Source organism: Urocitellus parryii, unplaced genomic scaffold, assembly GCF_045843805.1.
Source record: "Urocitellus parryii isolate mUroPar1 unplaced genomic scaffold, mUroPar1.hap1 Scaffold_45, whole genome shotgun sequence".
Lineage (NCBI taxonomy): Eukaryota > Metazoa > Chordata > Mammalia > Rodentia > Sciuridae > Urocitellus > Urocitellus parryii.
The window spans coordinates 2,534,577-2,544,880 of record NW_027554016.1 but is presented as its reverse complement, the minus strand read 5'-3'; the positions used below and the strand labels follow the sequence as shown (position 1 = coordinate 2,544,880).

General features: G+C 39.0%; 1 pseudogene; it reads right to left on the bottom strand.

Moving 5' to 3' along the window:
* Positions 1-8,107: 8,107 nt before the first annotated feature.
* On the bottom strand, positions 8,108-10,100 carry LOC144252542 (unconventional prefoldin RPB5 interactor 1-like; annotated as a pseudogene).
* Between the last annotated feature and the right edge of the window lie 204 nt (positions 10,101-10,304).

The window sequence follows — 10,304 nt, the reverse complement described above, 5'->3', positions numbered from 1 at the left end:
AACATGGTAAAATAGTTTTATAGTTTTTTGTTGAACTAATCTTATGAATGTTCCATATTCTATATTAAAATATAATGTATATGACATGATGGGGGCAGTGGCATGCCTGGTAATGCCAGATATTTGTGAAGCTGAAGCGGGAGGATTTCAAGTTCAAAGCCAATCTCAGCAACTTAGTGAGATCCGTCTCAAAACAAAAATGGCTGGGAATGTGGTTCAGTGGTAAAGTGCACCTGAATTCAATCCCTTGTATAAAAAATTACCATATCATGAACTTCTGTGCATTTTACTTACTTTTAGGTTTGTATACAATGATATACTAAATCCATGATAAACTAAAGGGAAGCTAAAGTTTTAAATGAATTTGATTATTAGCATTGGGTTTATTTTACTTTAGCCTTATAAAAACAGTCAATGTTTTTAACCAATGCTCTACAGATTCTACTGAAAATTCTTACAAGCTTTCCTTATTTTTATTAGCATGTGTTTTAAAACTTGCCTTTGTCTTTTATTAGTTTTTATTTTGTCATCTAGTATTGATTTCAATGTAGAACAGCTAAGGGCAAACAAACCTTTTAATATCTTGCAAAATGAAACTTAAATAATGGTCTGGAACTCCCGTAAACATAATATTTTTGGATCATAGTCTCCCACCAATAAGTAGTGAAAGAATTCATGGCTTTCTGGAAGTCATTCTTCATTTTTATAGGAAACAAATTCACTCTCATAGTATAGAGAAGAGTGGGGGATTTGGAGTTCAACAAGAGATGGCTAGAGAAGTACTCTTTATATAGACTTAGCATATAAAAATATTAAATAATCACGGAACATCTCCTCAAATATTACTGCACTTTTAAAATATTCTGGGGAACTCAGCAAGTTTATAGAGTCTAGTGAGTTTGGAAAACACTGATAGAGAGTTTTGTTTATGAAAATGATGATGAAGAGTATTTTTTTATTCAACAGTTTCTTATGCATTTATCCAGTGATGATATATTTGGAAATTCTGGAAACCCCTAAAGAATACCAGAGTGTTACAGAAGCAATACACGGAATCTGTCCATGATTTACATAAATAAAATCATTTCCTATCATTTGGCAATGCTATCTCACTTATTTTCTTTCAAAAAAGAAATCTACTCTTCATGTTAATTTCAAGTATGCTTCTTCCTATTAAAACATTTGATATTAAATTAATTTAATTTTAATTAAATTTCCTCCTTTTATTCCAAAGCTTTTTAGACTGCAATTAATCTTAGTAATTTATTCAATAAATTTAATATGATTCTTTTGATATCTAGAGGCCATCACTATTTAGCTTTCTCACTTTTAACTTTAATAAAAGTTGTTTTAAATTCTTCTATTTTAACCAAAAATTAACTGGTTTTCATCCAAAGCTCAGGGTATTTGATGCAAATTATAATGTCTGGAAATATCTTTTATTTATTGGAAAACTCAGAGAGTTGGGAAATTGTTTATTACATTTTTATTTTCTGGTGACTTGTAATTGAAAAGTTTATTTTAAAAGCCAGCCTCTTCCATCATTGCATAAGTTGATTATATTTATATAATCTACATAAATTTAAATATTCTTTTCTTGCTCATAAGATAGTTTGATTATGCCATGCAGTTAAGACAGTAGATTTATTTTTTTAAACATTAACCTGGAGCTTCTAATGTATGTTTTAAAATTAGAGTTTAAATTATTTTGTCAATTTTCATATTAAAATAGAATTAAGCTAGTGCAACTTTAACTCATTCACCTAAATGAGTGAGAGTGATCAATTTTACTTCTCCCAAATCCTCTGCTGATTTTTACTAATTTAAAGTAGTAGAAACACTGAAGTTTTTTTTTTTATTGTATATTGCTTTTTTTCCCCCTAAATAAAATAAACCAACAGCTCTGTTCCAAATACTTTGGTTTTCTGAGTAAGTGGAAGCTGGGTAATATAGTGATGAAAGTAGCAAATGAGTCCATTTAGTTGGACAGGACTGTGGTGTGGGTGATATGTGCAGATGAGGAGTAAACAAAGGTGAGCTTAATGTTCAATCAAAGGGTGCAGAAATAAACAGCTTATTAGGATGTGATTGAATCAGGGTTTATTTTTTTTTTTACAAAATATATTTCAAAATATTGGGTTGTCTTTAGAAAAGGCATAAACTTTCTCATGTGCATATACATGACCCTCCCTACAAAAAAAGTAGTTTGTATATAGATTTTAGTGACTGTACTTTTGATTGGCTATTTCTAGAAATGCATATTTGTCATATGTTTCAAACAGCACCTTAAGTAGGATTCACATAACAAGAGTTCAAGGAACTTGGGTTTTCCTTAATGCTTGAGTTGTTTTACACACTCCCTTTGAAAATGAAAAAGTGGAGGTAATTTTGGCAGTGTGGAAAGTTATAAAACTGTCTTCCCCACCCCATGCATTTTCTAATGTTTACTCATTATAATTGTTGACCTTCTTTTTCTGAATCCACATTTAACAGAAAGCATTTAGACTGGCTTCAATAACAAGCAGCAGGCCCACTGGAAGCTGGAAGAGTAGGGAGAGGGTCATGTATGGGCTGAGGCTGGGGCTGGGACCAAGGCTGGCTGGTGGAAAGTCTTCAGGAGTGCTCAGGCTGAGACTGCAGTGACAGTGCCCTCCTGGGACTGGTTGAAGTGCCTAACTGTTGATGGGTCTGAGAGCATGTGGCTGCATAGTTGAAAGCCTGTCTTCAACTCCTTCTCCTCCATCTCATGCCTTCCAAGGCTGGAGGAGGAATACACAGGTGGGATTTTCCTCAAGCTCATGGTGGATGGAAACTGGAAGAGTGAGAGGAAGGAGGAAGAGTATTTGTGGAGCTCTCTACCTACTAAGAGACTGACCGGGGAAGAGGGCACCTATATTTGCATTTTTTCTCTCTAGTGATTGAGAACTGCAGATTCAATCCAATCTCACTGAGCACTGGTGATTGATTATATACACACACAAACACATACAAGTCATGGGAGAAGGGAGACTCTGTCTTCAGCTGTCAGACTCAGTCCTGGAGGTGGTATTGATGTGTTAGTGTGTGTAGTGGTTATTTTTTTTTTCTTTTTTCTTTTCCTTTCTTCCTTTTCTTCACTCCCCCACCCCATCTCTTCTAGAGGCTACACAATGACAATCTTCTCTCAGTAAGATGAATCCTGCTTTGCCTTCTGTAGATCCACCCATCCTCATAGTGTTCAAGTTAAAGGCTATGTTTTCCCTTTGGGGACCTTTTGTATATTACTGCTCTCTCTGATTAGTGTTGGTCTTAGTTGGGATTTCTTTGCCTTTTTGTTTGGCTTCATACTGAAAAAGGATTCTCCCCACCCCAACATTTTGTTAATAATCCAGTGGTGATCAAGCGGGGATAAATAATTCACCCTGGCATAGAAAAAAACAATCACTTAGAGGTCTCAAAGAAATATACCACATGAGGGAAAAACAAAACTGAGAGAAGATCCAGAATATTATCATTTCTCCTATGGTAAAACCAGTGTGCCTCTTCAGGAGAAATGATTTCAAATTATTATTGTTAAACCACAAGGATCTCTTTTCTCAGGGTGTATAAGCTGCTGGACTGCTTTTCACCCAAATCAGTGTGGATTCTTTGGAAATTTTTCAGCAGAGGAACGCATATGCTGCAGTGTCTTAGTGGAAAGAGTCTTAATAAATCAAGAACCCAGCTTGTAAACAAAATATGCATCATGTTATGTTTTTTCTCATAATAACCTGTCTGTTGCTAATCGAGCTATATCTGCAGTTCTGCACTGCAGGAAGGCAGGGATACATACAATGAATCAGGACAATGTTGCATATAGAGGTACTGCATGAATAAACAAGTAGCAGCTGGAACCACTTCTGTGAACCAAAGACCATTATCAGCTGTGACACAATCCATCACAAGGAGGGCAGAGGAAACTTCTTTTTTTCTAAATGTATTTGGTCGCCTATGCTTGGTCAAATATTGAAGGGCTATGGTTTAAGTTTGTGTCCAAGGTTGGCAGGAGCTAAAGCGGCAAGCTCTCCTGTATTTATGCTGCAGGTTCGGGGACATTGCGCTACATTTTCTGATTAGCTCGCACAATATTTGCCACCGGGATCACCTTTACCAATGTAAGAGAGGCCCCCCTCCCTCGCGGGCCCACTCTTCCATCAGTCCCCTCCTTCCTCTCCTGTGTAGCTCTTGGTGCCCAAGTATTATAACTCAGCCCCTCTCTCTGCTTCTGACACATCCTACCACTGGGAATACTTGAGCAGGGCTTATGCCTGAAGGGAACCCCGGGCAGAGAAGATAAGCCCAGGCCCTCTATAATATATCATTTAAATCTCCTCTTTAGAAAGCATTGTCAAACCCTGCGTCTGGGTCCCACAGGGGATAAGCGGAGTAGAGTCCCGCTTTAAATCTCCTGGTGATCATGCGCTGGGATTCTAAAGGGCTCCAACAGGGAAACTTGCAGTACATTTTGTAAGAAATGCAAATGCAGGTGACTTGGGGAGTAGGCTCCCAGGTGTTCACTTCCCTGCCTCTCTTTCTGAAGCCTGTGGGGAGCACAGGTTGTGGGGCAGCAACCAAGGGCGGCCAGGCAGGCGGGCTGCATGGTGGGAGACATTAGGGCAAGGAGACTGGGTGTGCCTTTCCCAGAAGAGTGCCTGTTTGCAGCCAGGGTTGTGGAGAGTCCCCTACTGGGTTCAGGATGGGGAAAGACCTAGGCCCTATGTTTGTGTCTGGAGCTGTGTGGGGAGGAGGAGGCAGGACCTGCCGTCCTGCAGTGGCAGCACAGGTGCTGGATGCTCTGGAAGTACATCATGGATCTCTTCCGCTACCCTGACTCCCCAAGCTCAGCCAGGGGCCGCACTGGTACCCTGGACCCACTTGGCTGGTCAGAAAGTTGCTGCCCGCTCCCAGCCTCTGATCTTTGCAAATGCATCTTACCTGGGATGGCACACTCTGAGGAGGCTGCCAAGCGGGAGCCCAGGAGGAAACCAAGGTGTGGGTGGGTGAGGAGAGAGGCAGTGAGTGTGGAGGCTGAGTACCCTTTAAGGCTACCACTTCTGCAGCAAGAGGGAAACAGAACTTTTAGAAGGTCCAAGAGGGACAAAGCTCATGTGCTCAGGCTTAAGAGATTGCCCAAAGCTAGGGTGCTGAGGTGTTAGTGGAGATTTTGAGACCTGCCTTTGCCTGCCAGGCATGCTCTGTGGTGCAGCATATTTATGTCTCTGTCCTGGAACTTTGGTCCTTGTGCTCCAGCTCTATCCCCTGTCTAACCACCCTCCCACCCCCACCCTTATGCCCTTCTTTAGCCTAACTTCTCAGACTTTAGAAGCTCTGTAATAGTATTGCCACATTGAGAATTGCCCAGAGGAAAAGCACTGTTCACCTCTCCATGTGCATTGCTATTTCAGCTAGGAGGTGTCCCCCAACATCCAGCACTCTAGGGACACTTGCTGATGCTTGGTTCCAGCAAAACCACCCCACATCTGCAACACTGTTTCACAGGACTTTCTAAAGTGGGGCAGGCCCAGGGCTGCAGTTGGGAGGGGAGGGGCTCCTGCTTCACACCTTAAGGATTGTGGTTTCTGAAGCTTTCTCATGTTCTTCTGTGAAAAGATTTAGCTGCCTTCCCAGAAAGGACTTCCTTTGTATAGATTTGGTCACTTGTCTAAGGACCTTGAAGTTAGTCCTTCCATAGTACCTGAGAGTGGGAAATAATTCCCTAAGAGCAGTGTTTCTTTGTAGGCCTTTCTGTTTCTTTTGTACATGATTTTATGAAAACACTAATTTCCCCCTACACACTTTTTTATTACACTCCCCCCACCCCACCCACTTCCACCTCTATGTAATAATCCCACCTCCCCTTCCTTCTCAAGCACTTTGGGAAGTGTTAAACAAATGATAGCTTATTTTTAGAGCAATTTAATTTGCAGCTTATGAATACTAATGCACTTTTATATGAAGTGATGGGTTAACTCAGCTGTGCCTTACAACATCACCAATCTGGTAGTTTAGTATTAGATTGCCAGTGATTTGAGGTCCAACATGGGGGTTGGTAGTATTTTGTGCATGAGTCAGTGGCAAGGAGGATAGGCATGAAAATGATGTCCTAGACCTAGTTCTGCTAAGTACTTGAAAACATACCACAAACTTGTGGCTCTGAGTTTTTCTTTTTTGAGCTCAGTCTTTTTTTCTGCCATGTAACTGCAATGGAACTGGCAGGGCTTGGTAGTACCAATCTGCACTTTCTATTTCATGTTTGTTTTTGTACACTTCAGCTCTGCTTTTGTCTTTCACTAAGCTGTTTCAGGCACCAAAGTTACTCAAGGCATCTGGTATACCACTGTTAGTCACTTAGACATGCATTGTTTTTTTAATGCTACTTACTTTATACGATTGCTGCCATGGAATTTTAAAGTAAAAAAAATATGGAGATAGGGAAATAGAATGAGTAATCCCTTTTTACTCAGCTTGCTTTCTCATTCTGGGTTCTGTAGAATAGGGTGAACCACAAATGAACTACAACTTCTGCATTTCTATACACTAAATATGTGGCAAATGAAGAAAAAAAAATTCAGACCGGATGCTATAAGACCAAACAGGTGTAAGGTTCTTCTTCTAACATGTTTGGCTTTGGGAGTGGGGATCACTTAAATAGCAATTGGGAAGGAAAGGGAGAGCTCCTTTGTGAGTGGTGTGCACTATTTGGTTTAGGAGCAGGGTTAACTGAAACAAAAACTGTTTTTATCTACAAAACATACAGCTGATCAGAACTGAATATAGGACAAATTTTCTACTTTTTTAGGTAATCTTTCAAAATCAGTTCTCTTTTCTAATGTATCCATTAATTACTGGGGATTCAAGCTAACCCCTTTATCATTAAAATATTTATTCACAAAACTTTTTACTGTTGTGCTGTTCTAGTTACAAATAGCTTCTACTTTTCTAGGACATAATTTCACCTTGGTTAAGCAAGAATTCACTAAAGAAGCTATAACTAACCCTTAAATATTTAGCGATGAATAGAAGATGAATTGGCATTGATGGCTTATTTTATTACTAATGCAGAATGCTTTTTAAAAGTTACATTTTAGCATTCATCAAGCTAATTATTAACACTTGCAGTGTAATTTTCAATGTTAGACTAAATTTTTCTTTAAGAAATTTTACTACAAAATAACAAAGTAAATATTTTATCTGGTTATTTAGTAGTCATAAAGAAGTCCTAAAGAATGAAAATGTTGGAAAGATTAAAACCTAAGACAAATTTTATTTGAAAAATTAATTCATTCATTTTTAAAAACATCTAGACAAACTTTTCTTCTCTCCCAAAGGTAATCCCAGTGAAAATTATACAGAAGAGGGAGAAGTAGTTCCTATGGAATTGTAAGAATTCAAGAATCTGTTGTGTGGTATATACACATATGAATCAAAGAAATTTCCATATTTAGTTCTAAATTATAAAATTTGCAACATTTTACAAAGTTTCATAAAAATTTTAATTGAAAAGAAATGCTTTACAAAATATTCTTCCAGTCAAAGAAACTTTCCCAACCAGTATGTATAGCTTTCTATCTGAAAGATTACAGTATGACATTCAAAGGAAAGAGGTTTTTGTGTATTTGTTTGTTTGTTTTTCTTTCTTTCTTTTAAAATGCCACCTAGCTTAGGAAACCTATGAGGAAAGAAGATTTTTTAAAAAGTGCCTTTAAAATGCAAAAGCAAGTAATATAATCGTTGAAGCATTTGATATCTTAAAAGATTCTTTTAAATGGTCCATATGGTACACACAATATCACAGCTGGTGCAAAACTGCTTGTATTTAGTTTAAAACACAAAAGCAATGTGTACAAACTGTGTTCTTTGAAAAATAATTCAAAATTGTAAGGGCAACTTAGTAGTAAGAGAATTAACAAAACAAATTGAATATTACTGTATTCCAACATTTACTTTGATTTTTGTAATATCACTGATAAGAATAAGAGAGCTTGTACCAAACTAATTCAAAACACCTTACTTCAAACTACATGTAACATATTTTGCTTATACATTCTAAAAATTCACAACTAGGTTTTAGGATGTAAACTCCCATTTCCTAGTTTTTCTGTTGAAATATGGCAGCTTTGAACTTTGAAACCCTTTTGGCAGTTTCTTCTGATACTTCTGACAGAAATTCTTTTTGTTCCAGAATGGTGAGTAGTACAGGATGAGCAATTACTGGGTGTGGTGTTAAAGGGGATAAAAATTCTTTTTCTATTACAGTTCCAGAAAAAGCCTCAGGTGCTCCTGATAATGGCAAAAGTTTATTGCCACAGTCTGCTGGGCACAAATCACCACGAGCCACTCAAGCAGGAACAAACTTTATTTTCAAACTCTCCAGAACACCACGCATGCGGCCTTCCCCAGGGACACACCACCCACCAACTGGAAATCCCTCCTCCAGCACTTCCTCATCCAACACCAACTCCCCAGGAATCCCCAGGAGAACTCAAAAGCAGCCCCAGTGCCTGAGGCTGACAGCAGGGTTCTAATATACAATTGAATACACAGCTTAACATAACCATCATCATCTCAATGGCTTGCTGGCATCACCTCTCAATCACTCCATTCTGGCAAAAATGCCATGCATCATTCCGACTAGGCTATGGCTCTCAGCATTTTATTTTGATGATTTGCTTGTTGTGGTTCTTCTTCTAAAATGCTTTCACTGGTGTCACTGCAATTGACTTCTTCACATACTTCAATACTCCTCAAAACTCCCTCCTATCATCAAATTCAGCATCACTACTTTCACTGATATCACTACAAACACTATTTTCTCTGCTTTGAGACTTCAGAATAGATTTACAAGGAACATATTCTCCATTCACAACATCAACAAAGACTCTGTAAATGTCAGCAGGAGTCCTGATTGTAGGCAGCTCTTGAGCATAATGACCACTCTTCCAGGGTTGTTCTTTCCTTTAAGTTTGACTTCTTCTTTCTTTTCTTTTTCCAGTATTTATTCAAACCCTCTTAGGTTCAACAGTATAAGGAAAATATATTTTTGGTACAGAATTATCTCCAATCCTTAAAGCATTATGGTCATTTTCATTATCACCATCATGACTGTTGTCTTCATCATCTTCTTCATTACTCTGAAAAAAACTTGAACCATTTACTGAAGAGTTCAACTGACTAGTCAATTGTCCATTGAATTGTTCTGAATGAGTAACATCCTAGTGATAACTACTGGGGGTAAGGGAGTTTGTTTCTTCATGTATCACATTCGCATTTGTGTTTTGATCTTCCTTATCCACTTCACAAGAGGCTGTGTCTTCTCCATTTGCAGTCACAGTATCTGGCTTACTGTCAAGTTCACCCAGCAATTCCTCTTGCCTCTCTAGTTCCTCAAGTCGAACCCACAGTTTCTTATCAGCAATCAAATCCTCAGATTTTACTTCATTTGCAAAATTTGCTTCAAAAATATTTGAAGTTTTTGTTTGGAATGAGGTTTTTGAGCAATTCGTTGTTTGGCTTTAAACTCAAAGTCACTTTTAATTTCAACAATATCACCGGCAGCATCACTTATTTTCTGCAAATCTTCTGTGAATTTAACTCTGGATTCAAAAATTTTCCATCACTTTTTTTTAAAACCATCTATTGTTTTTCTTACATCTTTTCCTTTTCCTCACAGAGTCACAACACCTCCAGGGCTCACAACAGCACCAAGGCCAAGGCGGAAGCGTGTGTCACAAACTTCGACTCATTTCAGAGTCAGACGGGGCCTCCGTGAATGGGGCACCGGTTTATGGAGGCGGCCTGGCAGGCTGCTGCTCAGAGTCCTCCTGCTTGCCTTCATGCACTGCGCGCCCGCTGCTGCAGAGGCCATGTTTGTCTTCGCCGCTGCCACGGGGGCCGCTGCTCGCGTCTGTGCTGCAGGTTCTAGGCTTCTCTCTCTGGCCTCCGTGGCAGGCTTGGAGCAGCAGGCCCACAGCCAGGGCGGAAGGCGGACTCTTAGGTGGCAGAGCCCAGCCAAATGTCCCGTGGCGGCTGAGCCTCCTCAGCGCTTCTCCTCTGCTTTTTTCTTCTGCAAAAGTTGAATGCATTGTTCTTTTCTATTTTGCAATCCTGGCTCTTACGATGGTCACTGGGATCCTCCTTGTGGTTCGTTTTGTTCTTGAGGGGACAGCACCTAGAGGACATATCTTCATTTCTCTCTCTCTCTCTCTCTCTCTCTCTCTCTCTCTCTCTCTCTCTTATAATATCACTCTCTATTGAAATTACAATTAATTCTATATTCATTTAGTGAG